Source organism: Lactuca serriola, chromosome 6 (genome assembly GCF_051521515.1).
Source record: "Lactuca serriola cultivar US96UC23 chromosome 6, Lser_US96UC23_V15, whole genome shotgun sequence".
NCBI lineage: Eukaryota > Viridiplantae > Streptophyta > Magnoliopsida > Asterales > Asteraceae > Lactuca > Lactuca serriola.
Window position 1 is genome coordinate 61,650,356 of NC_136413.1, and position 9,645 is coordinate 61,660,000.

General features: G+C 35.7%; 2 pseudogenes; both read left to right on the forward strand.

The window, feature by feature from the left end:
* The first annotated feature begins 406 nt into the window (after positions 1-406).
* Positions 407-964, forward strand: LOC145059828 (umecyanin pseudogene; annotated as a pseudogene).
* A 6,845-nt stretch (positions 965-7,809) lies between these two features.
* Positions 7,810-8,612, forward strand: LOC145058549 (cucumber peeling cupredoxin pseudogene; annotated as a pseudogene).
* Positions 8,613-9,645: the final 1,033 nt, after the last annotated feature.

Consider the following 9,645-nt stretch of genomic DNA (forward strand, 5'->3'; position numbering starts at 1 on the left):
TAAACTAAATAATCTTTTAAATTACATATACATATACATATATACGTAGCGGCCAGGGAGCCATAACATGAAAAAAAAAACGATCATCATATATATAAAATAGGGTATACACTGTCAAAAATTTGGGAGGGCCAGGGCCCATTTTAACCCTCTGAGATAGACAAATATCGTCTCAATTCTTTTATACATTTTTTTTTAAATGTCAACCTTCAAAATCCTTCTAGATTTCAAATACGTCTTTCCTTCAAGATTTCAAATACGCCTTTCCTTTTCGTGGTTGTTAGTGACATACTACGCATCCCTACATCCATTCCCTATAAATACAAATCAAAACATCATTGGCCTTCAAAATCCATCTAGATATTCATCTGAGATTTCACTTTGCAAGAATTTCAAGGACAAAAAAATGTCAGGTTTAAATATCAATTTGGTGGTGATTATGGCGCTCATGCTTGCATCTGTGCAGTTTCATGGCACGGATGCTCAAACTACCCATGTGGTCGGTAACGCCTTGGGCTGGAATATTCCTCCCAACGGACCTTCTGCTTACACCACCTGGGCATCAACTCAGACCTTCAGAGTCGGCGATGTTCTTCTCTTTAACTTCATCACCGGATTCCATAACGTTGCTGAAGTACCGCAGGCGGCGTACGGCTCATGCACCGCCGCCAACCCCATCTCCATCTCCACTATCGGCCCCGCTAGAGTCACCTTGAACGCACCTGGTACACACTATTACATCTGCACCGTTGGAACTCATTGCCAAATTGGTCAGAAACTCACCATTAACGTCTCCGCTACGTCTGCCACCCCTTCACCAACAGCAACACCCGCCACTCCCGCACCGGTTTCTCCACCCACACATAGCACCAGTCTACAACAGCCATCACCCAGTTTTGCTCCATCTTTCACGGCCGGGGCACCCTTCAGTTTCTTGGCGATAGCTTTAGCTTTATTTTATTAGATCTAGTGTTTACTTACAATGAGATAAGTGTACGTAATTCGTTTTTGTCTGGATTTTCTCTTTTTTTATTCTATTCATATTTCATGTACTTAAAGAGATTAATATTTCCTTAATACTGAAAATATGAGTATTTCCATATTACATTTCGTCTTTTTTTGAAAAAAAAAACATGGGACTTTACAACTAGGGAATCAATATTACTAGGTCATACTTCAATCTGTGACAATTGTGATAAATTTTACCAGTACGGAATCAATATTACTAGCTCATACATGGATATGTGACAATTATGATACATTTTAAAAAATAGGAGCTCGACTTTTTTTTATTAAATTCAAAGATATGGTGATAACATGGCTGTTCGAGACCTTATAAGAGAAATTAACCTACAAAATAGATCGTGCAAAACTTTATCCATATTTATATTCAATAATATAAGACGATACATGTATTTAATACATTTGTTGATAACACTGAGACGTTAGCGAGTAATGTATATATTTTTAACAGATTATCTCATGAAAATATCAATAATGAAAATAATTCATAACAATGTTTAATTATAAAAACTAACTGTTACATGAACAAACGAATCACAATATTAGACCAACTACGTAACAACATATTTTTTTCTAAAAATATAGTAAAATTATATACGTCTGTATTAGATAATAAACTTCTAAGTTGTTGTAAGAGTGTCTTGGTGGCTTTCTTTTGCAACAAATGATGGATTAAACATTAACATAGCTTGTTGGCATTCTTTTGCATCATTAACATTTCTTCCTTTTCATACGTCGTCCTTCCCATTAGGAAATCATTATAAGCTTCATGTTTGTCTTCTTTTGCGTTAACTTTTGCATCATTAAGGTTTCTTCCTTTTCATACGTCCTTCTCGTTAGGAAATCATTATAAGCTTCATGTTTGACTTCTTTTGTGTTAACTTCCATCTTAAACACGTAGTGTATTAGCGATAGGGGCTGGAGCAGAAACACAAGAGGGACGCAAAGAATTACATTAGAATTATGAAATATCATACAAGTACCTAAAGATATAATCTCGAAACTCTTAGATACACTAAAATATGTTGTCTCGTTACTCTTTACTATAACAAATTCTTATTGCATGTTTGAACGAAACCTCATGAACAAGCAAAGCATTAATACTCACAAGGAAATATATGAGTCACAGACACCATAATCGAGATTTATTGGTGGGGTTCTTATATATATATATATATATATATATATATATATATATATATATATATATATATATATATATATATATATATATAGAGAGAGAGAGAGAGAGAGAGAGAGAGATCTTAAGAACAGTACCATGTACCCTATCTAGGGTATTGTTCGGTGGGTTACTTAATTCCATCGGGGTTAGTTTAATCTCTCCACCGCCTCATCTCTCGTGCGGCCGGAAACTTCGTTCACATATGTTGTTTACTCCTTCAAGTTTGTCTTACTTCTTTTATGGGTTCTGTGTTGGTTAATGGTTCCTCAATGGAAGAGTTTTGGTTTTTTCGTGGGTTACGCAAAGGAGATCCCTCATCTCCTTTTTTGTTTATTCTTGGGATGGAAGTGCTACATATATCATTTATGAACGCGGTAGATCATGGTATTTTTAGGGGTATTTCTATTGGTGTTGTTGTTCCGGTCCATATTATCACTCTTTATATCAGATGATGTGGTTTTTATTAGGGAATGGATTGATTCTAATCATCGCAATATTGTTAGAATTCTTCAATGTTTTTACTTGGCTTCAAGACTTCATATAAATTTGCAGAAGTGTAGGATTATGGGAATCGGTGTTTGCTAAGAGGTGGTTGAGGAAGCTGCTTCTTTGATTGGTTGTGTAGCTATCTTTACCTTTTTTTTTTGTTTCTTGGCGTCCCTGTGGGTGGTTCTATGGCCTAGTTAAATGCTTGGAGTGAAGTTTTCCAAAAGGTGGTTTATAGATTGTCTAAATGCAAAGTCAAAGCCTTATCGATTGGTGGTAGACTTACTCTTTTGAAGTTAGTTTTGGGCTCGGTTCCTTTTTACTACTTTTCCGTTTTTAAGGATCCTATTGGTATTTTGGCTAAGTTAGAGTCTTTGATAAGGAGTTTTTCCTTGGTGTTGGAGGGTGTTTAGAAACTAACTTGGGTTAGTTGGGATACGGTCTTGGCTTTCAAAGAGAATGGGGGTCTTGGGGTTAACGGTTTATTTGTTGTCAACAGAGCTGTCCTTTTTAAATGGTTGTGGAGGTTTTTTAAAGAACCTAATTCTTTATGGGGTCAGGTAATTAAAGTTATTCATGGCTACGATGGTAACTTGAATATTTCCACTCCTTCTTATAGATCGACCGGGGCATATATTCTCGCTTCTATACATAAACTCAAGTCTAAAGGTGTCCATTTATTATCTTATTATCAGAGGATTGTAGCCAATGGTGAGTCGACGATGTTCGGGAAGGATACCTGGTTAGATAATGCCCCTTTAATGACAAGGTTTCCTAGTTATTTTTACTGGAATCAAATAAGCAAGTGTCGGCTGCAGAGAAATTAAGTGGGATGTTGTTTTCCTTGTTTAGAAGGGAACAGAGAGGGGTAGAGACGGAGCAGGGCAACATGTTGCTTGCACTTCTAGAGATGGTTTCTTTGTCTCCCGTCTTAGATAGATGGTTTTAGAGCTTATGTGGAACAGGTGATTCTTTTGTTGCTTCAGCTAGGGCCCATATTGATTCTACTAGGTTGCCTTTGTGTCCTAAGATGACTAGATGCCTTCGTATTCTTCCTATTGAAGTTAATATTTTTTCTTGGAGAATGGCTATAAATCTTTTACCTTCTCAGTTATTTCTTTATAGAAGAAGGATGGAGATTCCATCGTTGCACTGCCCTATATGTGCGATTGGCACTGATTCGGTGAACCATTCATTCTTCTCTTGCACGTTTGCTTTGGAAATTCAAGAGAGAATTCTTCTTTGGTGGGAGATTGACATACCATTGTTGTTTTGTTATGAGCAGTGGTTATTTTGGTTGTCGGCATTGTGCATTTCTTCTCTTCAAAGGCTATTTCTGGAAGTTGTCTTTGTAGTTTCTTGGTGACAGATTTGTAATTTTAGGAATAAGCCTTTTTTTGGTCATGCTGAGCCAAAGATGTCATTGGTTTTTCATAGCATTGTTTTAAATTCTTTCAACTGGTGTCAAAGTAGACATAATTCTAAGTTTAGTTGGTTCGGTTGGCTGTAAAGTCCTATGTTTGTTCTTATGTAACTTTCGTTTTGGTTGGTGTGCTAGTTTTGATTTAATAATATCCCTGCCATTCTAAAAAAATGTTATTTACTCCATCCACCGTTTGAACCAACTTTATAAGTTAGTGACTTCACTATCTGTCTTCAACCACTTCAGATATATCGATTCTCAATTCCACCTCCATCGGCAACCGTTGGCCTTCTAAAGATGACCACTATCAAGTTGACGATGTTTGTTCCACCATTTCATTTATCTATTAACTCTAGCGGTATAGCCCTTCAAGGAGGTAAGGTGGTGATGCCGACAACAACCGTCTTCAAAAGCCCTCCGTTATACCCCAGAACCTGATTCTCCCAAACCCCTTTGTTACACCCTCAAATAGAGAATAATCTTCTCACCGTATGTCAGAGTCCGTAATTGCCAAAACAAAGAACAAGAATGCCTTCGAGTCGATAAAGAACTTGGAAATGTCCGCATTCACGTCATAAACGAAAAGGTCAGGTTGCATTTTTCTCACCTTCTATTTCACACACATAAGTAGTTTGAAATTGAAAAGCTCAATTTTTAGTAAATTTATTTTACATGTTAACGGTTTCTAAACTTGCAAATTTGCTAAGGTTAAGATGTAAGGAAAGCAAAATTTCCAAAGTTAGGTTAACTTTTTTTTTGTCAAATGAGGGCATTTTAGAAGATGGTTGTTGTCCATACGACATGTCGTCGGTACAGAGTTAACCAACAATCTTTGACCTTGAACTGTATGTCGACAATATATCAGTAGGTTAGGCGGGAAATGCAATGTTTTTCGTGGCCTTCTGAAAACATATATCAACGACATGTCGTTGGTATATGTCATCACAAATGTATCTTACCTTTATTTTTATTCCATGATGCAGAAGGAAGAAACGATACCGTTGTGGGAGAGCTATACCGACAGCGTGTCGTCGCCTTGCCACGCTGGCAATCCAGGTGAAATGGCTATCCTGACAACTTGTCATCGGTACAACTTCCTGTTTTTAATTGTTTTCTTTATTTCATCAATAATCAAAACTAGGGATGAGCATATGACCCGTGGGACCGGACCCGGACCAAACCGGATTATCATATTAGTGGGCCGGTTTTCGGGTTTGATTTTTATCAATAATCGGGTTTCGGGTTTGGACCGGACCGTACCCGAATTAAAGGATAAAACCCGGGCCGGACCGGAAAACCAAAAGTTATTTATTATTTTTTTTATCGACAAACAATAATCGAGAATTACCAAAATAAAAAAATGTTGTCCTATTGAATTGATTCGGCCTCTCCTGTGGATCATATTATAGTGTCAATTTTTTTTTTGTTTCGGTCTCTTCTCTTGATCGCATTATGGTGTCGATTTTTTTTTCTCGAAAAACCAAAAGTTATTTCCTAGTACAACTTTTTTTAATAAAAATAGTGCACTTTTTTAAAAAAAAATAATGCAATATTTTTTAATAAAAATAATGTTGTTAAGTGCAATTTTTTTATATAAAAATAGTGCAGTTTTGGTTTACAAAAATAATACAGATTTTTTTTTTTTTTTTTTATAAAAATAGTGATGTTAAGTGTAGATTTTTTTTATATAAAAATAGTGCATTTCTTTTTTTATTTTTACAAAAATAGTGTAGTTTTTAATAACGTTTGTATATGTTTGCACACACCTCATTTCCACGTGTTCTAATTAGAGTCTTGCAATGTACCGTTGTATTCATCTTCTTTTATGTATTTTTATACTCGAATTGTGCAAACAACAAAGATACGAATGATGGATGTTACATAATAAGATTATAATTTAAAATAGTATGCTAGAGAGTAACATGACAAACAAAACTTGAAATTGTAACCAACAAACATACGTAACCGAGTTTAGTATCAAGAACAAGATTGGACCGAAAGCGTAGACAACACTACCAAAGTCTAATTCGGTCCAAAACCCGAAACCCGGTTTAATACCCGAAACCGGACCGGACCGAACCCGGACCCGCTACACCCAAAAACGGTCCGGTTTTCGGGTAAGGTAATTTACGATTTCCGGTCTTCGGGTTTTCGATCTTTGGGCCGGTCCGGTCCGGGTTAGGCCCGTTGCTCATCCCTAATCAAAACGACGTAGTCTTGGATACCCTATACCGACGAATTGTCGTCGGCAGAGGGATTAGCCCCATCAAGCTCGGTGACTGCATGATTTCACTTCCGGTTTCTCTTTTTCTTTCTTTCTGTCACCGACCATACCTCATTCGGTAACTCCCCTTCGCCGAAAACTAGTAGGTAAGCTTTTTGGTCCTTCTATTCTTCCTAACTTTATGATTGGTCAAGGTTTTTACTCCAATTTTGAGGTTTTTTCTCCGGTTACAGCTTTCACCTCCGATTTTGGGATATTATTTCCGGTTGCAGCCTTCATAGCCATCATCATCGTCAGTCTTTCACTGCCACCGGCCTCTACAGCTAGCTACACCGGTCATTTTGAGGTAAGATTCTGTTTTTTTTTTGTTTGTTTTTTTTTTCTGTTTTGGGCAAGTTTGGCAAAATTTTGTTTTGTGTTACTTGTTTAGGCATGAAAATGAAATTGAGCATGATTTGTTTGATTTTGTGTTTAGATGTGTATGTATTTGGGCTAAATTGGACAAAATGGGCAGATTTATGTTTTGTGTTATTTGTTTAGGCATGAAAATGAAATTGGACATGATTTGTTTTATTTTGTGTTTAGGTGTGTACATGTTTGTATGGAATTGGAATTGGATGTATTTTACACATGTATGAAATTGCATAATTATATGTCTCATTTGATTGTATGTCTCATTTGAGTATATGTATTGTATACATGTATGAAATTGCATAGATGTATTGCATAATTGTATGTCTCATTTGATTTTGTGTTTAGATGTGTACACATTTGTATGAAATTGTAATTGGAATTGGAATTGCATCAATTCCTACGGAATTCCTATGAATTGTGGCATAGGAATTTACCCGGTTTTATGGTAGTGTTGATCGAAGATACATAAGTCATTAAGGGTTTCTAACGCGAATGCAAGTGGTGCCTTATGTTTTCCAATGAGCAAGTTCATTTTGGGCAGAGAAAGATTTTGATGATTTTAATTTAGGATATGTATTTTATCAAAGATAGAGATTGTAAATTGGATATTAGATTAGTTTATTATCTTTTTCTAAAGATTTTGTTTCTAAAATTTAGTTACCTAATTATATTTGAAATGTTTTTGATTTTTTCAGCAATCTTATAGTTATGTTAGATATTTAATTGGTTGCATAGTTGCAGAATTTATCAGATAAAGCTGATTTTCTTGGTATTTTGAGTTACTGCTTAACTAAATAATCATTTAAATCACATATATAAATATAAATACATATACTTACGTAGGGGCCTGGGAACCATAACAGGAAAAAAAACGATTATCAGTATATAAAATAGGTCAATATAGTTTACACTATCAAAAAGCGGGAGGGCCATGACCCATCTTAACCCTCTTAAATAGACAAATATCCTCTCAACTCTTTTATACATTTTTTTTTAAATGTTAATTGTTAACCTTCAAAATCCTTCTAGATTTCAAATACGTCTTTCCTTTTTGTGGTTGTTGCTGATATACTACGCGTCCCTTCAACCATTCCCTATAAATGCAAATCAAAACAACATTAAGTAACCTTCAAAATCCTTGTTCATATTCATCTGAGATTTCACTTTGCAAGAATTTCAAGGACAAAAAAATGTCAGGTTTAAATATGAATTTGGTGGTGATTATGGCGCTCATGCTTGCATCTGTGCAGTTTCATGGCACGGCGGCTCAAACTACCCATGTGGTCGGTAACGCCTTGGGTTGGAATATTCCTCCCAACGGACCTTCTGCTTACACAACCTGGGCATCAACTCAGACCTTCAGAGTCGGCGATGTTCTTCTCTTTAACTTCATCACTGGATTCCATAACGTTGTTGAAGTACCGCAGGCAGCGTACGGCTCATGCACCACCGCCAACCCCACCTCCATCTCCACTACCGGCCCCGCTAGAGTCACCTTGAACGCACCTGGTACACACTATTACATCTGCACCTCTTGGAACTCATTGTCAAATTGGTCAGAAACTCACCATCAATGTCTCCGCTACCTCTGCCACCCCTTCATCAACAGCAACACCCGCCACTCCCGCACCGGTTTCTCCACCCACACATAGCACCAGTCTACAACAGCCATCACCCAGTTTTGCTCCATCTTTCACTGCCGTGGTACCCTTCAGTTTTTTGGCGATCGCTTTAGCTTTATTTTATTAGATCTAGTGTTTACTAATTACGATGAGAGAAAGGTGTACGTAATTAGTTTTTGTTTGGATTTTCTCTTTTTGATTCTATTCATATATTTCAATGTACTTAAAGAGATTTATATTTGCTTTATATATGAGTATTTCCCTTATATTTGGCTTTTTTTGAAAAGAAACATGGGACTATACCACTACGGAATCAATATTAGTAGCTCATACTTGGATACGTGACAATTATGATAAATTTTAGAAAATGGGAGCTCGACTTTTTTTTATCGATTTGAAAGATAAGGTGATAACTTGGCCGTTCCAAACCTTCTAAGAGAAACCTACAAAAAAAAATCGTGCAAAACTTTATCCAATAATATAGACGATACGTGTATTTAATACATTTTTTGATACTGAGACATTTGCGAGTAATATATTTTTTAATAGATTATCTCATGAAAATAACAGTAATGAAAATAATTCATAACAATTTTGAATTATAAAAACTAGCTTGTTACATGGACAAACGAATCAACAATACACCTGTTACCGAACAACATATTTTTTTCTACAAATATAATAAAATTATATATGTCCGTATTAGATAATACACTCCTAAGTTGTTGTAAGACAGGTCTTGGTGACTTTCTTTTGCAACAAATGATGGATTAAACATTAACAGGGTCGGTCCTAAAAAATGAAATATTCTTAAAGGTCCAGAACGAACAAGAAAAAAAGGTCCTTATCTTTATTATAATTTTATATTTTTAAATAAAAATATATAATAAAAAAAATTAGGCCCTGTGGAGCTGTCCACTTCCCCCCTAAGCCCCCATGTTGGCATTCTTTTGCATTATTAAGATTTCTTCCTTTTCATATGTTCTCATTAGGAAATCACTATATTATAAGCTTCATGTTTGTCTTCTTTTGCATTAACTTTTGGATCATTAAGGTTTCATCCTTTTCATACGCATTCTCGTTAAGTAATCATTATAAGCTTCATGTTTTTCTTCTGTTGCGTTAACTTTCATTTTAAATGTGTAGTGTAATAGCAATACGAACCCAGAGCAGCAACACTTGAAGGACGCCAAGAATACGTTAGAATTATAAAATAGCATACAAGTACCTAAAGATATAATCTCGAAACTCTTAGATAGACTGAAATATG